This window comes from Triticum urartu, chromosome 6 (assembly GCF_003073215.2).
Source record: "Triticum urartu cultivar G1812 chromosome 6, Tu2.1, whole genome shotgun sequence".
Lineage (NCBI taxonomy): Eukaryota > Viridiplantae > Streptophyta > Magnoliopsida > Poales > Poaceae > Triticum > Triticum urartu.
Genome location: NC_053027.1, coordinates 570,793,828 through 570,820,527, shown reverse-complemented (window position 1 = coordinate 570,820,527; position 26,700 = coordinate 570,793,828).

Here is a 26,700-nt window from a genome sequence, read left to right as displayed (position 1 = left end):
GGCCGGTGACCGATGTGCAGAGGTGGTTGTCCGGGACGGTGCGACGGCGGCGAGGCTTTCTGGGCTCTGGAGGAGAGGAGAGGGCGAGGGAGGGAGAGGGCGAGGGCGAGGGAAGGCAGGGAGAGGGCGAGGGAGAGGGAAGGCGAGGAGAGGGCGAGGGAGGGAGAGGGCGAGGGCGAGGAGAGGGCGGAGAGAGCGAGGCGGGGCGGCGGCGGTGGAGCGGGCGCGGGCGCGGGCGGACGGCGTCGGGTTAGGTTTGGGGGAGGGAGGGAGAGAGGCTAGAGGGAGGGGGCAAGTGGAGTGGGGGTGGAAATATGGATGGGGGCAGCAATACTAATGGCGCACCACCCCTCGGTGCGCCATAAGTACATCCATACTAATGGCGCACCATACCGTGGTGCACCATTAGTATTTTTTTTATTTATGCTCGAGCCAACAGGTTATCTACCACCTGAGCTGATCCACATCAAGTCCCCTCTACTAGCTCAACTGGTGAGCAGCTAGTTCTCACACCAGGAGGTCTTGGGTTCGATTCCTAGGCTCCACAAATTTTTTTTATGCATTTAAAATGTTGTTTGATACTTATTTGTGTTTAAATATGTTCAAACTTGTTTAAATCATATTAGTAATATTTTTTTTATAAGACAGTAATAATTTTTTTAAAAATATCATCAAACAGTAATGCCGGTGGAGCAGGGGAGGGTGCGGGGGGTCGGCGGCGGCGGTTGAGTAGGGGAGGGGTGCGGGGGGCCGGCGACGGCGGCCGGTGGACCGGGGGGTGCTCGGCGGCGAGGGGGATCGGATCTGGCGAGGTGGGATAGCGATCGAGATGGAGGGGGATCGAGATCGAGTGTCCATGAAATTTAAAAATATTCATGATAGTTCAAAAAGTGCCCATGAAATACAATCGAGAAATGAAGGCTACGATTTAAATATAATCGATCATAGCTAGCTATCTGTTCACAATCTTCTTGCCCTTCTTTTTCGCAAATGGAGTTCTTCTGTGGAACGGACGTCCTTTAGGTAGGGTGGTCCTGCTTCTTCTTGTGGTGTATGTTGCTACTTCATCATCGTCGTCATGTTCGATCCTCGGGTCGCCGTACTTGTCGAAGTCTTGCTCATTGGCTACTCCATCCATTCCGATGATCTTCCTTTTGCCTCTCCCGACGACAACACGACTGGGCTTTGACGGGTCGGTAATGAAGAAGCATTGGTCCACTTGGGAAGCCAGTACCCATGGCTCATTTTTCGCGGTGACGTTTGCGCCCGCGGTCTTGGATTTGGCTTCGGGTATAACCATGGTGGTGAAATACCGGTCTTCTTTTAGGACGCTCTTGGCCCATCTGACACGGAACATCGGGACCTTCTCTCCAGCGTAGCTCAGCTCCCAGATCTCCTCGATCCTTCCGTAGTATCTGTCCTTGTCGTTACCGGTGTAGGATTCCATCGTTACCCCGGAGTTCTGATAACCATCGCTCTTCATGTCCTTGGCCTCGGTGTAGAATGTGTAGCCGTTGATATCGTACGCCTCATAGGTCATCAGGTTGTGCTCGGCGCCCTGTGACAAGGCGAATATGAGTTGTTCTTCCGCGGAAGAATCCTCATGTAAAGGGTACGACAGAAGCTTCTGCTTGAACCAACGCGTGAAACATGAGTTGTGCTCTTTGAGTATATCTCCGCCCGTCCTTTGTTGGCCTCGGTCATTGTACGTCTTCTTAATAAAGGTTTTGTGCTGTACCACCCAAGGATCGACCACGTCTATGTGTTGTAGCGCGACTAGGTTTGCTCTTTCAAAGTCGGCGAGTCGACCCTCGAAGTCGACATGCATTTCGCGACGACCCTCACGGTGACCCCATCCAGCGAGCCTGCCGAGGTGCCTGTTGACGGGCAGACCAATGGGGTTCTCGATGCCTAGATAATTCGTGCAGTAGGAGATGCACTCTTCGGTCAGAAAGCCCCTGGCTATGCTTCCCTCTGGACGTGACATGTTGCGAACATATCCTTTGATGACACCATTCATCCTTTCAAACGGCATCATGCTGTGCAGGAACGTCGGCCCGAGTTGGATGATATCGTCCACGATATGGACCAGCAGATGCACCATAACGTCGAAGAATGCGGGCGGGAAGTACATCTCAAGCTCGCATAGTATCACCACGATCTCTTCCTGTAGCCTTCTGAGTTGCCTCACGCCAACAGACTTCCAAGAGATGACGTCGAAAAAGTTGCATAGGCCAAATAGGGTTTCACGGACGTGCGCGTCCATGATCCCACGGATTGCAACTGGAAGTATCTGCGTCATTAGCACGTGACAGTCGTGAGACTTCATCGCGCTGAACTTCTGCTTCGCTGGGTCTAGGTATCTGCTTATCTTCCCCGCGTAACCGTAAGGAAGTTTTACTCCTACGAGGCAGGTGAAAAACTGCTCGATCTCCTCCTGACTTAGAGTGAAGCACGCGGGAGGGTAGTCATTTCCGGTCTTCTTGGCCTTCTTGCCTTTGCGACGACTTTCCGTGTCCTGCTTCGCCTCATCATCATCATCATCATATATAGTGTGAAGCTCCTGCCTGATGCCCATTGATTTCAAGTCTGCCCTTGCTTTCGGCCCATCTTTGGTCCTCTCTGGCATGTTGAGCAGGGTACCAAGCAGACACTCGCACACGTTCTTCGTGATATGCATGACATCAAGGCTGTGAGGCACACGGTGGATCTTCCAGTACGGCAAGTCCCAGAAAACAGACCTCGTTTTCCATACCTTCAGCAGCGGCTCTGGCGCCTTTCGCTTCTTTCCCGGCTCTGGCGCCTTTTGCTTCTTTCCCGGCAGTGGGCAGTCTTTCCAATTTTTCAACAGCTCGTCTATTTCCTCACCGCTCCTCATACGCGGGCGTCCTCGGGGTTCGGTTTCACCATCGAACAGATCCTTGCGTTTTCTCCACGGGTCATCGTCGCGAAGCCACCTTCGATGTCCCATGAACACGGTTTTCGAAGACCCGGGACCTCTATCTGGCTGGCGATACGTTGTGTCATCCATGCACCTGACGCATCCAGAAAATCCGTGGACCACCTGCCCCGCGACATATCCGTAACCGAGATAGTCGTGCACCGTCGTGAGCAGCGCGGCTCTCATAGGGAAATATTCTTTATCTGCGGCGTCCCACGTATTGGCTGGCGTTTTCCACAGCGTGTCAAGCTCCTCTTTCAGCAGCCCCAGATACAGATTGATGTCGTTCCCTGGTTGTTTCGGTCCTTCAATTAGCATACTCATGTGAATGTACTTCCTCTTCATGCACAACCAGGGGGGAAGGTTGTACATCCACACAAACACATGCCAGGTGCTATGTGTGCTTCTCTGGCTGCCAAACGGATTGACTCCATCGGTGCTCGCGCCCAGCATGATGTTCCTTGGATCGTTTTCTAAATTCTGGGTCTTCGAAGTTCAACGCTTGCCACTGGCTCGCATCCTTAGGGTGACTCAGCATCTTGTCTTTTTTATCTATCTCCGGATCATTTGCGTCATCTTCTCGCTTCTTCTCCTCCCTATTCGCGTGCCAACGCAGGAGCTTTGCTACCTTAGGGTCCGCGAAATACCGCTGCAGACGAGGAGTGATCGGAAAGTACCACACCACTTTTCGAGGAGCTTTCTTCCTCTTCTTGTATCGAGTGATACCGCACACCGGACATATGGTAGACTCCGCGTGCTCGTCTCGATAAATGATGCAATTATTCATGCACACATGGTATTTCATGTGCGGTAAATCCAGAGGGCACACGATTTTCTTCGCCTCCTCCAAACTGGTCGGGCACTTGTTCCCCTTGGGAAAACGTTCGTGCCAGAATGACATGTTCTCGTCGAAGCATGCGTCGGTCATTTTGTGTTTTACCTTCATCTCCAGAGCCATGAGCATTACTTTTAGGCGGGTATCCTCGGGCCTGCATCCTTCATACAATGGAGTGACCGCGTCTAACTCAAGTTGATCCATCTTGGCTTTCTCTCGGGCGGCAGCTCTTGCGTTATCCGTCTGCTTGAGAAGCAGCTCTTGAATATGAGGGTCCTGCACCCAGCCCATCGATGGTCCAGCGTCGTCTGCTCCGCCGGCATCATCATCTTCATGATCATGCCCGTCGTCTGCGCCGGCATCTTCCTCATCATCATGTCCTGCATCTTCTACATGATGACTATGTACAGCATCACCGTCGTGATCATCTCCTGGGGATTCTTCGTCTTCTCGCCCGCCCGAGCCGCGGTGGTTGTCTTGCTGCCCTTCCTCATTTCTTGCCCGGCCCCCATGGACGACTTCGTAGTCATCTTCATCACCTTGCCACCGATAGCCATCCATGAAACCACGCAAGAGCAGGTGGTCCCGCACCTGCCCGGATTCCGGGTCCGCAATAAGGCTCTTCAGCTTGCATCTTCGACACGGACATCTTATCTCCATCTCGTTCTTTTGAAGCATCTCGGCCTTCGCGGACCTCAAAAACCTATTCACGATGCCTTCGGCCATCATGCGGACCATGGTCGCCTGCGGGATAGAGCAAAACGATATTTTAGAACCAAGAAAAAATTTGGCATGACTTTCCCTAAAAATAGGACCAAAAAGAATGCTTAATGCCAAAATTCTCGCCGAAACGGAAATGAATCAACATTCCGGCAAAATATTGGCAACTATCGCATTTCAAATACCGATACACCTCCAAACACAAACACATATGCAACACCACAAACATATGCAACACCACGAACATACATAGATCTAGCTAGGCCATAAAAAGTGCATGTGCACATTGTTGTAGGGAGAACAACATAAATATAGCTTCCCCCATTACTTACCTATCAAAACAAGGTAAATTAACCACTTAAATTGAATGAATCTATGGTGGAAATGAGGTGAAAAAGAGGAGGCACCCGAGACAAGGAGGAGATGGAGAGAATGAAGTGGGGAGAAAGTGAGTGGGTAGGAAAGGCTCCCCAAAATATCTTGTTGCTGCCCACTTACTAATGGCGCACCAACTAGAAATGCACCATTAGTAATCCAGGTTACTAATGGCGCACCGTATGGTGGTGTGCCATTAGTAGTTTTACAAAAAAAAAATTACTAATGACACACACTAGTAATGGTGCACTGTGTGACAGTGCGCCATTAGTAGTTTTGCAAAAAAAAGGAATAAAAAATATAATAAAAAAAACAACATTAGTGGCGCACTTTCCAACATGTGCGCCATTACTAGTTACAACTAGTAATGGCGCACTTTGTCCGGATGCGCCATCAGTATGTTTGGACAGACGCACTAGTTCAAAAAAAATTGATACTAATGGCGCACCATGTGCCAGGTGCGCGAGAAAGTGGTGCGCCATTAGTATCCATTAGTATATACTAATGGCACACCGCTTGTCTGATGCGCCATTAGTGTTAATCCCATCTATAGCCCTTTTTCTAGTAGTGCGGAGACGGAGGCTATGGCGACATAGTATTGGGCGTTGAGCTTGAGGAGCTGGATGGGGACGATTGCGCACACGACGACCACGGCGCAGAACACCACCAGGATGGACCCTCTACGGTACCGTTCGGCGGCCTTGGCCTTCTTCTCCATGACCTCTGCTTCTCCATGGAATGTCTGCCTCTCGACGTCGTCCATGGCTTTTGAAGCTAGCTGAGGGCTCGATGCGTTTTGTTTGGATTTAGCGTACCTGCAGAACAAGTATGATCGATCTAGGTTTTTACGTAGGACAGATCGATCGGTTAGTATATATAGATGGACAAAGAGGTGCAGCAAGTTACAATTGGGAATCGTAACTGATCCTTGGATTTAGTTTTTTTTTTGGGGGGGAAATGATCCCTGGATTTAGTTACTTGAGAACCGAACGGTGGACCCTGGACACAAGTTGTATAGTAGTCCAGATTGGCACATTTGCCCGGCCGCCCAATACTTATCATAGAAAACTACTGTATTTCCGAGTCCATAAGTTATAGTCATTCTCACCTGTCAAAAAAGGTTATAGTCAGAGATCACAGGGGAGATGTGGTCTTGTCAGTCTGCAGGAAGATCAAGGCAAGTGCAAGCCCTGAAGAAGCAAAAACGGAGGCAATTAAGTTGAGGATGAGCGAGCTGTCAAGCTTGTACAAGGCAAATTAATCATTGAATCTGACTGCCTGACCATGGTGAATCGACTGAAAACGAAAGGAGTGGACAAATCACAATTACACCACATTGTCCAAGACATCAGGGATCAGATGGGGCTCTTTGAATCCGTCTCCTGGTCGGCGACCAAACGAGAGGGCAATCAGCTAGCACATTCGCTGGCTGCTTGGGCAAGGAAGAACGGCGGAGGCAGAGTCATTGCCGGTGTCCCAAGTCAATTAGTTGATCTGTCTCTATCTGAATGTAACCCTGTCTAAAGCCATTAGCTTTTGGCTTGCCTAAAAAAAAGGTTATAGTCATTCTCAAATAATAAATACTTGACCGAACTAAGTAGATCCCCGCATATCGAATAGGGTTCCCTAAACTACGAAAAAAAACAGAGTTCTCACCAACATGGCACCAAGGTTTTGGTTACTGGTCGAAATTTTGAGATTTCCCATGGTTACCACGTATTTCCGTGCCCCTCGGTAAATCCCCATACCAAGTAAAAAATACCAATTTTTTTAATTTAAACTCTAGATTTATAGTAAAGTACGCAGGATCTAATTAATGTCATGAGAGTTGGTTCTGATGTGTTGGTAGCAACCTCGTTCCTGTTTTGAGAGGTTTCTGGTTCGAATGTTCGTTCATTCACTTATTTGATTTCAAAATTCAACTATAAAATTCGTTTGAAATATTCTCGGTATTTCTCGGTAACCGTGGTAACCACGTTTACCAGCCCCCCTCAGTAAAATTGCCTCATTCGGTAACCAAAACTTTGATGCCACCACCTTGCCTTCTTCTTCCTTGAATATAGGACCTGACCATGATGGTGCAGGTGAGCGGGATGCCGCATAAGCTGCCTCGATGAACAAATCTGGATAAAATGTGCTTTTTTCCATAGAAGCTAGTTGAAGCGACACAAAAGCTGAGGTTAAACAGGGGGGGGGGGGGGGGGGGGGGACAAGAGGTGCATGGATTCATGTAATCATGCAATATCAGAAAACTTGAACACCAATGATAAAATAGCGAGCTGTTATAGTCATATTAAAAGGTAATGTTAACTGCTTGCCAATCTATGCATGGAATCTTACAATCATAAAAATCCGTTGCCATAGAAAATTTTTAGTCAAAAGAAAACAAAAATATACCAATATAATTCTACACCACGAAAGCCCACTGCATGCGGCACTGGCTCCGACCCCAACGTACCACTTGTGCACCACGAATGTCCACGGGAACCGAACTGTAACGTCGAACAACTCATCCCCAAGCCTTATCTCCCACAGGAGAGTGTCCGTCATGATCGCCGGCACGTGCACACCCTCCCGCCTCATGGTGAAGGGCTGCTCTGTTAGGAGGGACACTGGTGGAAAAAGGGCCTTTGGTCGCGGTTCGCAACTGCCATTAGTCGCGGTTGCGCAACCGCGACCAAATAGGCGCGACTAAAGGCCCTCACTTTAGTCGCGGTTGCTTAAGAACCGCGACTAAAGGCCCGTCCACGTGGGCGCCAGGCGGCCGTCGGGGCGGAGGACCTTTAGTCGCGGTTCTTCTGGCCAACCGCGACTAAAGGCCGCCACAAGTTTAGGGTTTTAGCCCCCCCCCCCCCTAACCTGTTTTCTGTTTAATTTGTATTGTTTTATTTCTTTTGTGCTTTATTTTAATTTTGAAGGAGTTTCACATATTCTACGGTACTACATACATGCATATGAATGTACAATTTCAAACAAATTTGAAATTAGAACCAAAAAGAATTCAAGAGGAATATACAATATATATTCAATATCATCGGATGACCATATACAATTTTGAACAAGTTTCCATACATAATTTAATGCATATAAAGTTCTACGTCCTCGTAATGGTGTTCTCCTTTAGAATGGAGGACTTCCCTGCTGAACCATCCAGCTAGTTCCTCTTGAAGTGGTCGGAAGCGAGCTTCTGGACTAAGCATCATCCGGAGGTTATTCCTCTGAGCATTGGTATCACTCGGAACCCGCTCAGAGGTGTGTCTCCGGATCATCTCACAGACATAGTATCCACATAGATTGGTCCCCGCTGGCTGAATATCCCCAGCATTCTTAGCCTTTGACCTTTTGAATTCTAGCTCTTTTTTGAATTCACCGACCTTTGTATCTACGAACAGTCTCCAAACCCTACGAGGCAAAGAAAATTAAATGAACAAGAGAGTTATTAGTTACTTGATATTAGGAAATGAACGAAATAGGCCGATCGATATAGAGCGCAAATGAATGAAAATAATTACTTCTGCAGCATTCTTCTCATGCCGCCCCAAAGCTTTGGATCCATATTCAGAGAGTCGTGGACGAGACATTCTGAGGTGTCAACTTTAATTACTAGCAGAATCCAGTGGAACTTGCGGACACGATACATGCACAGTACGTCATGCATAACTCATTGATTAGCCGGCCACATACCATGCATGGAGTAAACAAAAGAGAATGTGCTCAAGATAGAAACACTCACCCAAAATGGTAAGGAAATAGAATATCACATTTGAGTTCCTGCTTTGTAAGAAACTGCCACAGGTCTGCCTCCATGTCGGCGGGGTGATGCTCCAACACATATCCATTAACGATGTGTGGGTCAATGAACCCAACATCATGGATGTTCCTTACTCTGCATTCCTTAATCTTCATTCTGCATGTATAATAGCGGACACAACAATATAGTTAGGACATATATATAGTGCAGGCAATATGAACGAGATGGGGTAGAAATAAATCACTTACAGAACGTAGCAACTGATGATAGATTTGTCGAGCTCGCGCAGATTGAAAAGCTGGAACAATTCACTCAGATGAATTTGTACATAGTAATGTTTGAAGTGATGCTCATATCTAACTTCCGCATAAATATATTCTTTGGCGTTTTTATTTTTTATGTAACCCTTGTACCATTTCAGCAGACCTTTCATTTGTGGAGGTAGATCCTTTTCCTGCGCAGGCTCGACGAGAGGCCCATTCTTCACATATGTAATTACTACCTCCTTCACTGGCGCCTCATCAAGGCCTAACAGTTCACGAAGAGTAATACCTAAGTTGGCCGCTTGTTCTCTGGCACTCGTTACAGTCAATCCATGTGCTGCCGCAGCTGCTATGATATCGGGGTCATCCGGACCGGCGGCTTTCACTATAAGCGGGGCAATCGATTGTTTACTTTGTTCCCCGAGCTGGGCAACTCGTTTCCCGCTTTTTTTACTTTCTAATTCCGTTTTCTCGGCCTCCTCCAAGGCTTTGTTCTCCTGGTTCTCCGCCCGCTCTTTCTTCTCCTTCAACATGAGTGCCTGCCTACGAAGTTCACGTGCATAGTCGTCAGGCAGATTCTTCGCGGCTTGGGACGGTGTGCTCAAAAATGACTTAGCCCACTTCTTTTGCTCATCAGAAAATACTGGCTTGGGCTCGGGCTCTCTTTTCTTCTTGCAGTCCGCCTTCCATTTGTCATGATCAGCAGTCGCGGCCGCGGCAGTTTCCTCGGCACTACGTTCCCAAGGCCTTGTGGGGAGAGGCTTCAATGATGGCTCCGGTACCTTTGTGGTCTTAGGTACATAAGGGCCCGGGTTAATAATCCAGGACTGCTTCTGCTTCTTTGCCGGAGGTGGATTGGGGGGCGGCGTCTGATCACCCGCCGGACGAGGACTGGGGGGCGGCGTCTGATCACCCGCCGGACGTTGTGGACTGGGGGGCGTAGGCTGATCACCCGCCGGACGAGGACTGGGGGGCGGCGTCTGATCACCCGCCGGACGAGGACTGGGGGGCGGCGTCTGAACACCCGCCGGACGTTGTGGACTGAGGGGCGTCGGCTGACGTGACGGAGGTGTAGGTGAACCACCACGACCACCACCACCACCACCACCGCCACCGCCACCACCACCACCGTAGGGGGGTGGACTTGTTGTCCTTGGCGCCTCGCCTGGAAACTTGATAAACTTCTTTTTCCATAGAATGAAATGGCGCTTGACATCTCCAAGTCTTTTCTCCCCTTCAGGTGTAGCAATGTCAATCTCCAGGTCCTCAAACCCTTGGACTACGTCCTCCACCGTGACACGAGCATAGCCATCTTGAATGGGGTTGTTGTGGTGGAGTGCTCCAGGTAAACATGGTAAAGCACTGCCGATGGCTACCTTCATGGACATGTTCCCGATAGGATAATACAGATGACATTCTTTCATCTCCTTTATATCGTCCACGGGGTAGCGAGGAGGCTCCGGTGCAGTAATTTCGACCACCAGAGGCTCCGGTGCAGTAATTTCGATCGTCGGTGCATCTGCACCAGCCGGTGGGGCCTCCGTGGAAGTCACGCTGCTTCTCCGCTGCTGGCTTCCGAGATCTGCTGGATGATCTTCATGCTGCGCCCGAGCTGCATCTCTTTCGGCTACTAGTACACTCACGGTTTTCTTCATCACATCCATTTCCGATGCCAACCGCGCCACAACATCTGCTTCCCGATCCATCTTTCTCTTACGGCTTCTGTAACCGTACGGGTCATCGTTCTGGGGGAACCCTATTTTCCACGGAATGTGCCCCATGCCTCGTACACGTCCTCCGTGTTCAGGATTCCCGAGGGCTTTTGTCAGCGCGTCGTTCTCTCTGTTGAACTTGATCTTCCCCTCTTGAGCATCCCTCATTGCGTCAATAAGGGCTTGGGTGGGTTTAATTATTTTGCCCCGGTAAACACACTCCCCTGTCTCCGGGTTCAGCGTTCCCCCATGCCCGTACCACCAGCTTTTGGCCCTTGGGTCCCATCCCTCCGTACCTGGACGGATTCCTCGCGCCCTCAGCTCGTTCTCCATCTTCTCCAACCTAGGCACCCAAAGGCGATACCCTCCTGGCCCCATAATATGATTGTACTCCTTCTTAGCCGCATTTTCCTTATTTTTTTCGATATTTCAATGAACTGCTCCGATTTCTTTTGCTTCACAAATTCTGGCCAATCATGTTTCAGTTTCTCATATTGTCCTTTGAAATCCGGAGTCTTGTTCTGCTTGACAAAGTCACGGGCTAGATTTTGCTTGAATTTCCGGAATGCGTCGGCCATCTTATGAAGAGCGAACTGTTTGACTAGCCTCCTCCTCTCCTTGTTTTCCTCAATCTTGTTACCCTCCTCATCGAATTTGTTGTATTCCGGAGGTAGAGCGAAATGTTCCATAAGCTTCTTGAAGCAATCTTTTTTTGTTCTCTTATCGACAAAAGTGAAACCAGCAATTCGTGCCTTCTTTGGCTCATTCCACTCCTGGACGGTGATCGAGACGTTGTCTCTAACAACGGCTCCGCATTGGTTGTCAAATTTGGTGGCGTTCTTGCTGGGCTCCAGCGGCCTGCCGGTTGCACTGTCGACAACCTCGATGGTGCATGTTTCTCCTTGTTTCATCGTCTTGGTTGCGCCACGCTTTGACGACGTACTTGATTGTTTCGACGATCCGGCCGAGGGCTAAAATAAGAAAGAGAGTCGCGCGCGTTAGTACACACATATTTATTCAAATCAGTTAGTTTGTATCACCAGAGGCTCAATGTATATATATACCTCGGCGCCGGAGGTGGTTGCTACTTCCATTTGAAGATCGTCGTTTATCGACGTTTGTTCGGCATCATCTTGCTGACGGCGCCCTTCATCTTCACCGTCAAGGTTCAGATAAGAAGAGACATCATCTTCTTCTTGTCCGGTCGGCACATATAGAATATCGCCGTTTATGATGCCGAACATATGTGCTTCACCGTCCGGATCATAGTTGTCCATAATCGGGTCAGCTCTATCGTCCGCCATTATGTCAGTCCTGAAAACATGTAGTAAAAACAAATTAATTAAGTGAAGAAGGGGGGCGGTGGCGGTGGCGGTGGCGGTGGCGGTGGCGAAAGGGCGGTGGCAAAAGGAGGGGGCGAGGAAGGGGTGGGAGACGGTTTACACATTTTTGTATGAACCATGGCAAATTTTAGTAATTCATCATGGCAAGTTTTTTATTTGCTAGGTGTACCATAACGCGGTACGAGGTGGTACCGGTGAAGGGGGGAAACATCCGGGAAAGTATTCCCGGTGTTTCGCGTTTTCAGACAGATGGGTTGGAGGGGGAAAGTTGCGTGTTCGCTATGCTAGGGATGCGTGATGGACGAATGGGCTGCGTATCCGGATTCGTCTCGTCGTTCTGAGCAACTTTCATGTACAGAGTTTTCCCATCCGAGTTACGGTTTATTTTCTATTAATTTTCAAAGTTTTGGTTCATTTTCTAATATTCTGATTTAACTTTTAGTCCCAGTCAACAGTCAACAGTCCTAGTTGACTGGTCAAAGTGGGCCAGGGGACCCGCATGTCATTCACTTTTAGTCTTAATTCAGATTAGTTAGATTAAATAGTCATTCACTTTTTCCCATCCGGGTGCCGGAGAGAGCTCCGGTGAGCCTCTCCCGTGGCGGCACTTCACCGGAGGGCGCGAGGGCTCCGGTGAGCCTCTCCCGTGGCGGGCCGGCGGCGTTGGGCGGGCGAGCGAGGCGGCGCGGGCGGTGGGCGAGGGAGGCCAGACCAACCGGAGGGGCGAGCGCGACGTCGGGCGGCGTCGACGGCGAGGGCGGCGTCGAGCGAGGGCGAGGGCGACGGCGACGGCGACGGCGGGCGGCGTCGAGGGCGACGTCGAGCGAGGGCGAGGGCGACGGCGACGGCGGGCGGCGTCGAGCGAGGGCGAGGGCGAGGGCGACGGCGGCAGAGAATCGGAGAAGACGAAATATGGAGGCGTCGGGCCATTGTATTTATAGCCCCCGCCCCCTTTAGTCGCGGTTGGGGAGGCGACCCGCGACTAAAGGGTAACCTTTAGTCGCGGTTGGCCAGACCAACCGCGACTAAAGGTTTTTTTTTTCCCGCGCGCAACGACCTTTAGTCGCGGTTGGGGAGGCGAGCCGCGACTAAAGGGTAACCTTTAGTCGCGGTTGGCCAGACCAACCGCGACTAAAGGTATTTTTCAGAAAAATAAAACTAATTCAATTCAAAATCTTAAAAATACAAATAATATATCAAAAAATTAAGAAAAATAAAACTAATTCAATTCAATATTTTAAAAATACAAATAATATATCAAAAAATTAAGAAAAATAGAACTAATTCAATTCAATATGTTAAAAACACAAATATTATATCAAAAAATTCAGAAAAATAAAACTAATTCAATTCAAAATTCTAAAAATACAAATAATATATCAAAAAATTAAGAAAAATAAAACTAATTCAATTCAAAATGTTAAAAATACAAATAATATATTAAAAAATTCAGAAAAATAAAACTAATTCAATTCAATATGTTAAAAATACAAATAATATATCAAAAAATTAAGAAAAATAGAACTAATTCATTTCAAAATTCTAAAAATACAAATAATATATCAAAAAATTCAGAGAAGTTCTTCCCGACCGCCTCTGTCTTTCCACAAGTTCTTCCCGGCCAGTCTTCCCGCCAGTTCTTTCCCGCCTATGTCTTCCCGCCATTTCTTCACGCCTCTATCTTCCCGCGTATCGATGCTCCTTTTATAGGCACGGCGCCGCTTCTGCTTTGTCTTGTTCCTCCGACAGGGCGTCGTGCGCTACCCACGCGTCCTTATCCTGCCGACAGCTTTAGTCACGGTTGCACCCTCCAGCCGGGACTAAAGCTTACCCAAACGTCCTTATCCCACCGACAGTTTTCTCAGATGACACAAAAACCACATTTAGTCCCGGTTGCACCAACCAGCCGGGACTAAAGGTTAGATGACCAGCTCTGGATTCCTCTTCTTCCCGCCATTTCTTCCCTGTCTTCCCGCCTCTTTCTTCCCGCCACTTTCTTCCCGCCTCCTGTCTTCCCGCTCCCATTTTTTCCGCCATTTCTCACTACATATATGTAGCCCGGCTTGCCCAGCATTATCACATCTCTACAATCTCTCATCACTCTCTCATGGCTTCCACCGCACCCACTCTAACCTACCAGCAGGTGGAGGAGCTTTGCGCCTTGAACTACCCTTGTCCACCGGGCTACCGCGTCCCCACCGGCTGGAGCCTAAGCGCCGGCGGCGTGCCGGTCCCTCCCGTCCCTCAGGGTACTGCGCGCCGGGCGGCCATCACGAACCACTACTACCTCGACCTCACGCCGGAGCAGCGGATGAATCCCCGCTGGCATCCCGATAACCAGCATACTTGGGACGCCTTCTTCATCAATCGGCGTGAGAGGGCGCTCGCCAGGTATGAGGAGGACGGTCTGCCTCCTGGGAACTTCCACGAGGCCGGCCGTCGGCTATGGTGGTACGGCCGGACTCTGCAGAGCGTCATGGACTACATCACGGCCGGCGATATCCCCCGCCTGCGCTACCCTCAGTTCGAGCCACGAGCGCCGCCCGACGACAGCGACGACAGCAGCGACGACGACGGCGGCAACTTAGAAGGCGACGACAGCAGCGACGACGACGGCGGCTATGAAGACTACGAGTATGCATATTATACGCCTAGGCAGGAGTATGACTAAATCACTCCAAATTTCATGTATCATCAGTGGTATCTCAAATCATTCGAAAATGGACACCAAACACATCACGGGTAATATAATTCACATGATCCATTCAACAAAGTTTGGTACAATAAATTATTACACATCATTTCTTCCCTTGTGTCCCTGCTTGCTTACGATTGTGCCGTATCTATGGAGCATCCTCATCATTTAACTTAATGCTTGGGTCGGTGTTCACTTTAAAGGGCGGAATTTCAGCAAACATATTATAATCTTCTGACATGTCTGTCTTGTCCTCCACTCCCACGATGTTTCTTTTCCCTGAAAGAACAATGTGGCGCTTTGGATCATCGCATGATGTACTGATCGTTTTCTTATCTTTCCGTTTTCTCGGTTTGCTACTCATGTCCTTCACATAGAAAACCTGAGCGACATCTTTCGCTAGGACGAATGGTTCGTCAAGGTAACCAAGATTGTTGAAATCCACCATTGTCATTCCGTATTGCTGGTCCACCTTTACCCCACCTCCTGTTAGCTTGAACCATTTGCAGCGGAACAAAGGGACCTTAAAGAAGGGTCCATAGTCAAGTTCACATATCTCCTCTATGTAACCATAATATGTGACCTTTTGCCCATTCTCGGTTGCTGCATCAAAGCGGACACCACTGTTTTGGTTGGTGCTCTTTTTATCTTGGGCGATCGTGTAAAATGTATTCCCATTTATCTCGTACCCTTGGAAAGTCGTTATAGTCGAAGATGGTGTCTTGGCCAACATGTACAGCTGATCTACAACATCATTGTCATTCATTAAATGTTTTCTCAACCAACTGCCGAAAGTCTCCATGTGGGCCTTCCTAATCCAGGATTCAGGCTTCCCCGGGTTGTCCGAGCGTAAAATATTCTTGTGTTTCTCAAAGTACGAAGCCACCAAGCTGGAATTGGTCAGTACAGTGTGGTGTGCTTCAGTCAGAGAATGGCCGTCCATACATATCGTTGATTTCCTTCCGATCGTGCCTTTTCCACTTAGTCTCCCCTCGTGCCGCGATCGAGGAAGACCAATCGGCTTAAGGTCAGGAACAAAGTCAACACAAAACTCAATTACCTCCTCATTTCCATAGCCCTTGGCGATGCTTCCTTCTGGCCTAGCACGGTTACGAACATATTTCTTTAATACTCCCATGAACCTCTCGAAGGGGAACATATTGTGTAGAAATACAGGACCGAGAATGAAAATCTCTTCGACTAGGTGAACCAGGAGGTGCGTCATAATATTGAAGAAGGATGGCGGGAACACCAACTCAAAACTGACAAGACATTGGATCACATCGTTCTGTAACCGTGGTAGAACTTCTGGATTGATTACCTTCTGAGAGATTGCATTGAGGAATGCACATAGCTTCACAATGGCTACTCGAACATTTTCCGGCAGGAGCCCCCTCAAAGCAATCGGAAGCAATTGCGTCATAATCACGTGGCGGTCGTGAGACTTCGGGTTTTGGAACTTTTTCTCCGCCATGTTTATTATTCCCTTTATATTGGACGAGAATCCAGACGGGACCTTCATACTGCTCAGGCATTCAAAAAAGATGACATTCTCTTCTTTGGTCAGAGCGTAGCTGGCACGACCTTGAAACCATTCCGGATGACAGTCATCAGGGTCTTTCAAACGTTGCTGGTCCTGCCGTGCTTCCTTTGTATCATTTGTCTTCCCATACACGCCCAAGAAGCTTAGGAGGTTCACGCAAATATTCTTCGTAACGTGCATCACGTCGATTGCAGAGCGGACTTCTAGGACTTTCCAATATTCTAGCTCCCAGAATATAGATTTCTTCTTCCACATGGCTGCGTGCCCGTCAGCTCCCTTCGGAACTGATTGTCCGCCAGGACCCTTTCCAAAGATGACTTTCAAATCCTTGACCATATCAAATACCTCAGCACCAGTGCGTTCCGCAGGCTTCGGCCGGTGATCTGCCTTGCCGTTGTAATGCTTGCCTTTCTTTCTTACTGGATGAATTTTTGGAAGAAATCGACGATGCCCAAGGTACACGTTCTTCTTACAATTTGGCAAATGTAAACTTTCAGTCTCATGTAAGCAGTGCGTGCATGCATTGTATCCCTTATTTGACAGTCCCGAAAGGTTACTAAGAGCAGGCCAATCGTTGATGGTTACGAAAAGCAACGCTCGTAGGTCAAATTCCTCTTCTTTGTGCTCATCCCACACACGGACACCAGGTCTGCCCCACAGCTGTAAAAGTTCATCAACTAATGGCCTTAGGTACACATCGATGTCGTTGCCGGGTTGCTTCGGACCTTGGATGAGCACTGGCATCATAATGAACTTTTGCTTCATGCACAACCAAGGAGGAAGGTTGTAGATGCATAGAGTCACGGGCCAGGTGCTATGGCTAGAGCTCTGCTCGCCAAAAGGATTCATGCCATCTGTACTTAGACCAAATCTTATGTTCCTTGCGTCAGCTGCAAAATCTTTGAACTCTCTGTCGATCTTTCTCCATTGCGTTCCATCTGCGGTGTGTCTCAACTCCCCGTCCGACTTACGGTCCTCTTTGTGCCATCGCAACAACTTGGCATGCTCTTTGTTCCTGAACAGACGTTTCAACCGTGGTATTATAGGAGCATACCACATCACCTTCGCGGGAACCCTCTTCCTGGGTTTCTCGCCCTCAACATCGTCACCAGGGTCATCGCCTCTGATCTTATAACGCAATGCAGTGCATACCGGGCATTCATTCAAATTCTCGTATTTACCGCGGTAGAGGATGCAGTCGTTGATGCATGCATGTATCTTCAGAACCTCTAAACCTAGAGGGCAGACAACCTTCTTTGCTTCGTACGTACTGGCGGGCAACTCGTTATTCTTTGGAAACATATTCTTCAACATTTTCAGCAAGTTTTCAAATGCCGAGTCAGCTACACCTGCCTGTGCCTTCCATTTCAGCAAATCCAGTGTGCAGCCCAGCTTTTTCAGACCATCATCGCATCCGGGGTACAACGACTTTCTGTGATCCTCTAACATGCGATCCAAATTCTTCCTCTCCTTTTCAGTTTCGCAGCGTCTCCGTGCATCAGCAATGGTCCGACCAAGATCATCAACGGTCTCATCACGTGCCTCTTCTTCACCTTCACCTTCCCCTTCACCTTCAGCATCCTCCATGAAAGTATCACCGAAATGAGCAAGATAGCTTTCATCGATGAAATCATCCCCTTCTTCATCTTCTTCCATTATAACCCCTCTTTCTCCATGCTTGGTCCAACAATTATAGCTTGGCATGAAACCGTGCCGAAGCAGGTGCAGGTGAACTTCTCTTGAGGAAGAGTAACCCTTCTGATTCTTACAGTCAACACATGGACAGATAACAAAACCCTTCTGCTTGTTCGCATTAGCCACTACGAGGAAATCTTTTAAACCCGTAGTGAACTCGCGGGAGAGTCGGTTACCGTACATCCATTGCCGATTCATCTGCATTATTATAATATAAAATATATAATTAACCATCATGCATTTGTTAAACTAACTAGCTATAAACAATAGAAATTAAACAATGAACAACACACATGCATATTTTATCAATGACACACATGCATGAAAGGTTCAAGTTGCTAACCGCGATCGAGGAGGAAAAAATAAATGAGGAACCTCAAGTGTGGCTCCAACACTTCATATCATGTTTGTTTCACGCTCTTGGGGCATTTCATCAAACACCTTGTGTGCATAAGAGGAACCAAAAGCAAACCTACACCCCTTGTGAAGCTTGCGAAGAGAAGTGGCACCAAATGGCTAAGTGAGTGTGCTGAACTGGTATATATAGGGGAGGAGCTTTAGTCGTGGTTGGCCAACCGCGACTAAAGGCCTTTGGGCACCTTTAGTCGCGGTTGGCCTGGCCAACCGCGACTAAAGCCCCTCACGTGCACCAGCTGGCCACCGAGCGCCCTGGGCCCAGGCATTTGGTCGCGGTTCGTCTGCCGAACCGCGACTAAAGACTTCATTAGTCGCGGTTCCTACAGTTTCGCGACTAATGGGGCTGGACGGAAGCCTCTTTTTCTACCAGTGGGAGAGAGAGGTTTGGCGGAATTGTTCGTTGTATTGCTTGAGCCTTGTGGGCATATATATAGAAGTACATAATCTATTTGGAGTACAAGGCAAGCCAGAATATTTTCTAGTCTAACCTATGTTTCTTAATACAATCATGTTACTCAACATCCCCCGCAGTCACAACGGTAGCGACGCAGACGATGAGACTGGAGAAGAATCCGAAGGCAAGTCGAAACGGTTGACGCATCGCGGAGTCGTGGCTGGAGTGAAAACCAACGAGGGTCGGTGTAACCGCGGGGACGGCCTCTGGACGGCGGCGTGGACCGCGTGGCATGCTCGCTATGGCCCGACGGGGCGACGCAGATGCGGCGCGAGGGTCGGTGCGGCCACGGGGACGACCCGGAGCGGACGGCCTCTGGGCGGCGGTGGACCGCGGGCCGCGGTACTACGGCCCGAAGGGGCGACGCAGCAGTGACGCGGGTCGGTGCAGCTGAGAGAAGAACCACGTGGCGGCGGCGCTGCGGCCCGATGGGGCGACGCAGCGGCAGCCCATTGCTCGATCGGTAGAGGGGCGCGCTGAACTCGGGACGGTCTTCATGGGGCCTGGGGACTTGTGATAGATACCCTGTTAGAAGGGAAAGAGAGGTTTGGTGGAATTGTTCGTTGTATTGCTTGAGCCTCGTGGGTATATATATAGAAGTACATGATCTACTTAAAGTACAAGGCAAGACAGAATATTTCCTAGTCTAACCTATGTTTTCTAATACAATCACATTACTCAATATGCTCCACCGCTTTGTGCGGGCTGGCGTAGAGAGCCGTGAAGAAATGGTGTTAGAAAGCGAGACGTCCCGGTAGGCCACCTCCACGAACGTCTAATGATCTACGCACACTTCCACTAGGTAGTTCCATGAGGCGACGCTAAGCATGAGGTCGAATGTCGGGTCGACAATGACCGCCGCCGCCGGGGCGCCAGAGATAGCAATTTTTATCTCATGCATGCCATGTTTAAGGTCTCGCCTTGCCCATTCGGTTGGTTTTTATCTCATGCCGTAGGTTTTCATGTTATTTTACATCTTGTGGCATTTTCCCCTCAATTAATTGTCGTGTGACTTTTCCTTTTTTTGCTCTTTCCGGTTGTGTGCATTCATGATACAGAGAGGGATACGATCATCCTTCCATTGTTATCTAAAACATTGAGTAGACGAAATTTAAAGTAATTATTATTGTGCCTATCCTGCATTTGTAGAATAATCCATAATTATAACCAACTGATACACTCCTATAACAAAAAAAAGTAATATCATTCATGCATGGCGAAAGTAAATAAATCAAGAATTGCCAACACAAATAAGAGAGAAAATTAATAAACCTTAACAATAATCCTAAGATTTTTTATATGCTAAAGAAGAGTGAGATTAGAAACAACAAATGCCAAGCAACGAGTGAAGTGGAGAATTCGACGAAAATGAAGAATTGATAATAAATCCACACATGCTCCGATCATATACTGCTAGTGGTATGTACGCGGCAATATGCATATCACTTTTTTTAAGGAACCGGCAGCAGCATAACACCTCTTTGACAACTGAGCGACGAGTCAATAACTAGATCATCTAGATAAACAACTCCTTCTCAAAACCAAAAAATTAGATATATTACATCGCCTCTTGGTTTGAGGAATCGCATGACACGGCAACCCCACCGACCCGCGTGCCCTTGCATTGTGATGCCCACTCCAGGACGCTGTCCTCCCCACCGTATGACCCGACCGGGAGGTGCAATGTGACGTCGAACTCCACAACGCCTTTCCTCATGTCCTCCGTGAGGCTGTGTAAAACATCCCCTACAGGAACCCCAGTGGCCATTGCCATGACTTGCTGCTCCACTGCCTTCCGCGGGGCAGCACAGAGCCCCCGCGTCTCGGCCACGCTAGCAGCGAGCTGAATGCCACCAGAGTACACCTCTATATACGTGCCAGAGTTGATGCATGCCTTAAACCCATAGCTCCGGGAGGCCACACCGAGGGTGAGGTTGAACGAGAGGCCTCTCTTCGGGTCTAGACCGGAGATAGAGTCTATCGCAACGGAGTAATGGTTGTCGAGCCCATAGTACTCAATCGGGACATAACAGGGTGATCACGATGCAGGACATAACAGCAAAACACCAGGCGCAGCATTCTCTGGTGGCCTTGGCCTTCTTCTCCATGATCTCCTGATCTCCATAGGCTGGCTGCGTCTCAACTTCGTCGTCCATCTCCGGCAGCCTTGCCATGTGCTTGGACTTTTCGTTAAGGGCTTGGATTGGTTTGTGTTTGGCCTGTCTGCAGAACTTGAAAGATCAACCTAGGTTTATATATGGACAAACAAAAATAGAGAGGTCGGTTGATGGATGGCAATGAGATAAACGTACGTACGGGAGTAGCTACTTTCGTTGGGAATCGTAACTGATGGCCGGATTATGGGGAAAACAAACGTACAGCCAACCCACTCCTTTCCCCGTTCCCGGTAACAACACTGCTGGCTATGTATACTTTGCTATATAAACAAGCCCCACAAAAATCTAAACAGCCAAACACACGGATATATCAATCGGTTAATCAATCAACAACAAAGACGTCCATGGCGGCCACCGGCAACCACGACGATGTTCCTCCGAACTGCGACGAAGTTCCAGGCACCATCTGCTGCGTAATATTGGCCATCGCTGCTGCGGCTCTACTCATTACCGGCGTAAACTATTTGGTGTCCTACGAATACTACGACCCATTCTATTCCGTCGCCATCGACTCCGCCTCAGGCCTCGACGTCCTCGCCCCAGACCTCAGCCTGAACCCGGAGTTCAATCTCACGCTCCGCATCACCTCACAGAGCCGGCAGGCCGCGTGCGCGAAGGCCGGCACATACGTGGAGGTGTCCTACCGTTGTGTCATGCTCGCAGCTAGTCCCGCGACACCGGAGCAGCTCTGCGCCAAGCCACCCAAGGCAAGGGAGGCGCACTTCGTCGCAAGGGGCACTGGCGTGCGCCTGCCTGGGTACATGATGGACAACCTCATGGCGGACGTGCGGAACGGGGTGCATGCATTCGGCATCGTGCTTAGACGGTCGGACGACGGCGTCGACAACCTAAGGGTGGAGTCTTGCGGGGGCAGGCAGGTCGGCGGGGACACCGCCGCCGCGTTGGAGACGAGATGCCATGGCGTGCACTTGTGCCCTGATCAGGACCCGAGAAGGAGCCTTGTCAAGTCGCCGACAAAACATGTGTCTGGTCAATCTATTATTATGTAACTCAATGTAAGGTGAAGGGTGCCCCGGCCTCAAGTGAAGATACGTGGATGGTCAAGATGCACTGCGATATACTTGATTTAGATTAGACTTGGTCTCTCCTGTATACATTGTCATGATTTCGTTTTCTGTTCATCCTAGTTATAGTTCTTTCCCAGATTCTAAAAAAAAAGTTGTTTCCTGTCATGGCGACCAGGGCCGGTCCATACATATTCGGGGCCCTGGGGCGGGACGACAAAATGAGGCCCTTGTGTACAAATAAAAATTCAGAATATATTGTATGTCCAAAGCAATTTAGTAAATACAAGCATAGATTGATGGACTTTGAACTAAAACCGCAAGGGAGGTGAAAAAAAACACATGCAGATCTTGTTATTTCTCCTAGCACTTCTGGAAGAAAAGTCGTCAACAACCACATCAGTATTTATTTCATCCAAATTTTCTTTCTCAATCCATAAAGTAGCAATAATATACTGTTTTTCTTTCACTTTCTTTTCTCACTGATAAACATTTTTCAGAAGACATATCACCAAAAAATTATAGAAAAACTGTCAATACAAGGAGAAAAGCACCTGAATATAGGCATATGGCTTGATGTCGAATTGTCGATGTAGCTTCCCAGATCTGCAAGGCTACAACACTCATTCCCCGTCTCCCCTTCTAATCCCTGGATCCAATGAAGCTTTTTGTTTTGTTTTTGCGCATGGATCCAATGAAGCTTTGAAGAACAGGCCAATAGAGTAAGAACTAGGAAGAGAAGAATTGGAGATGTCAGATGGAGCAATCAGAGGCGGAGTGCCGGGCTATTTAACACTGAATCAAAAGAGTACTTGATTAGGGGAAGGAGGTAGAAGTACCATCTCTGATGCGGTGATGCCTCAAGCGTCTGCAATCAGATGTGGAACGTTGAGGATGCAAAGAGAGATGATTGGGGAGAGGAATAGCATCGTTGGTCTCTATTAATGGATGCACGGAGCGGCGCCTCGAATTTGGAAGTGCACCGGAGCGGCGGCACTGTTCTTTGGGATTGGAGAATTTGGGAAGGAGCCGAGGGGGCAAGGAAACTGGAGACGAGACTGAAGGAGATCGATGGAGCGCTGCAGCAGCGTAGCTAAACTAGCTATCGATTCTTTCAGCCCGTGAGTGCTAGCTACGTGGTGGGCTTGGGCCTTACTGTATAATATACTACTACGTGGGTTGGGGCCCCTACCTCCCAGGGGCCCAGGGCGGTCGCCCCGTTGCCCCGGCCTATGAGCCGGCCCTGATGGCGACTCATGGGTATTTGAACTCTATGTGAACTTGTTTGGGAAATATCAAACAAACTGTTTTATTCATATACTCCCTCAGTCTCAAAATAAGTGTCTCAGCCTTTGTACAACTTTGTACTAAAGTTAGTACATAGTTGAGACACTTATTTTTGGATGGAGGGAGCGTAGACGGTCACCGTTTCACGCATAAGTACTTATATGACTTTGCTAGTTGTCAGCGTAGTTTGGTTGGTGCTGATATGGTCATCATTTTAGTTTGCAGATTTTGTCGATTATTTCTTTTTTCTTTTTTTCTCGCCTACACATAGCTTTGGTTGTATCACTTTGCTAGTTATTGACGTGTGTTAGTTGGTGTTGATTGTGTGCATCCTAACTACGCAGAGGCTGAGTATGTGCTCATTGTATTATGTATCTTCTTGATGCTCCATTTCGAGTCAATAAAATCCACCATTTATCAAAAAATACACATGTAAGTACTGCAACTGTTACAATTTTGTTGATTGTATAAGAATTTTTATTCTTTGCAACTAGAGTTTGTCATGGCCCACGACAATGTCAGTCTTTGTTTTCTTCATGTTGCTATCCTTATCAACCATCTACTTTCATGAGAGTCGGCATATGAGCCACTAACTATGGTATGATGAAGAACTATTATGGTGTTTTACCTCAGGTATAAAAACTAGTTTTCTTTTGCGAATTATGCAAACTAGTTACTGTATGTGTAGTTTTTATTTATGCATGTCATATTGATCATTCTTTTGTATCTCTGCAGAAGTATTTACAAATTAATATGTTGCTATATATAGTGCTACGATCTCATTAACTTTGTACGTGTGATTGACAGTATATTTGCGCAATATGCCTCAGATGGGCTCGTCTTTGAGCAATGCATTTTCTTAACTAGGTAAAGTTGAACTTGTTGATTCTCAAAAAAAAAGTTGAATTTCTTGGAAGTTGTAATACTTTAAATGCTGATTAGATCACACAGCTAACATCAGCGACGACTTGGATTTAAGATAACCAGGCAAAGAAGGAACAGTCGCTCTGTTAAAACATAATTGTTCCAACAATTCTGAATTGCCCAAAGTAAGACACATACTCCCAGTTGATATGTCCCTTAAGCTTTTGTGGAATGCCCGCTAACCAGCTTACTAACTAATATTTTTTGTGTGGGAAAGCTTACTAACTAATTTGATATACTAGTTGGAGGAAAACCAATTATAGGGTATATGAATTGCGCGTCAAATCAAGGTGACTTGTAAAAGTATATGTTGTGAGGAAAATGTGAAAGCCATAATCAGTGCACATAGACGATGTTTGTCGGATCATCTCCCCGACCATCAATGTCATTGAGAAGAACATTGACGCAATGTGTGCCCACCCCAGCACCCAAGCAATAAAGCAGAACTTATTATGGAAAAATAACCAATTTTGAAATATGACTATATATGTTAAAGACTTGAATCGAACTATCTAGGCACCAATCCATCCAATAAGGATCACTACACAAAGCAGCGACACACGTGACCTAGAACGTGGCACCACCTCGGCATTTTCTTTCGTTTATTTGGTGCGAGGGCTGAACTCAAACACTTACCCTCTTGGTGCAAAGACAGACCAGCATGTTGTTGGTGACCAGGATGCCATGGTAGGCTACCTCCACGAACATATCGGCATACCACATGTCCGATTTTTACATAGAAGCTGCTCAAGGTGATGCAAAGGATGAGATTTGACACTAGCAATTTTGTGGAACCTTGTAACATCAAAAACTTGAGGACCCACGATAATATTAACGCGGTGGTGCATTTATATATGAAAATGGAACTCCATGGCATGCGAATCTATATGTGAAATCTTACAATCATGGAACAAATGCCGAAACATCTGTTGCTCATCGCAAAGGCTACATATGCTGCCTTGTCCATGCAGTTTAATGATCTTTTTTGATGTAAAATGAACAAAGGCTACACATGTTCAGAATCTCAATCCATGGGTTAGGGCATTGTCGGGACCCCCAAAAAGAATAACCATGAAAATCTACACCATGTGAAGTTCACTGCACCAGGCGGCGCCGCTGGGCCCGACCCCGACGCTGCACCGGTACAGCAGCTTCTTCCCGGCGAAGCTCCACGGGGCCTGTAGCGTGACGTCGAACACCTGCTCCCCTCGCCTCGTGTCCGCCGCGAGGGCCTCCATCACGTCTGCCGGCACACGCACCTCCTCCCGCCTTGCGACGACGGGCTGCTCCGCCACCTTCCGTGCGCCAACGCAAAGCCGCGAGGTCCTGGCGTCGGCGAGCGGGATGCCACGGTAGGCCACCTCCACGGACATGTCGCGATCGACGCACGCTCCCCCGATGTAGTTCCACGAGGCGACGCCGAGCGTGAGGTTAAAGGCCGGGTCGACGACCGTCGCAGCCGCGGCCGGGACGCCGGAGACTGAGCCGATTCCGACGTAGTAATGCGGGACTGGCCAGATGAAGAACAGACAAGAGATGAAGATGATGACCCAGATGGCGATGAACACGGTGTCGCACAGGCCGGGGCACCTGATCTTGTCGATCCACCGGTCTCCTTGAGGCGCGACTGCCTGCTGCCTCTCCACGTCCATCTCCGGTTGATCGATCGTACTGCTTTTGCGACTTTTACATAGATCGGCACCGGCGAGCTTTCTAAATCGATTCTTTGGGTGTCCCGATAGAAAACAATTGGAGCCAACCGATCTGATCTCCGTGATAAAACTGTTTGCTAGCCAGAGAAGGTCGTGCACGGAATAGCAAAAAAAATCATAATTTATTTTATATTTTGACATGACGTAATAGCTAGTACTAGTTATTTTTCTTTCTTATAGGATCAACGTGCTTCTTGGGTTCCCATATCCGGAATTTCATCATAAACAATTTGATAGCAATACTACTTGGTCAATGTAGCCCAGTCAAACGGAGAGACACGGCGACATCATTGTGTTATCTATAGGTTGTGTCGTTTATATTTTTTTTCTTATTACGAAAAGGAGTAGTCAACAAGTATCGAGCTCAGCAAGTCAGCATAAAAAATATTTGACGCCATTTAAACCGCAGCATCTCAGGGCATGTACAATGGTGCTATCTTACGAGTGCCATGTAGGATAAATGATGAGGTGGAGGAGAGAGAACTCGTAAGAAAAGGCTTGTCTTCTCTTATTTAAGATAAAACAAGAGATGATCTCTTAGCACAATTTGTCTCACCATGTTTTAAGGAATTGCTAGTTATTAAAGATAAGGCTAAGATATAACCCATTGTAGACATACTTTTTTGTCATCTCTAAATCACATGCAAGACTTAAGATAAAACTGTCTTATCAACCATTGTACATGCCCTCACAATAGTATATCTCAACAAACCTACCATGGATCATTACATGCGTCATAGTACGATTGTTTGAGATCTGAGCGAACAAGGAAAAATAAGCTACTCCTAGACAAAGCATTTAAAAAGAGGGCGCCGCGCGTGTGCCGATGCT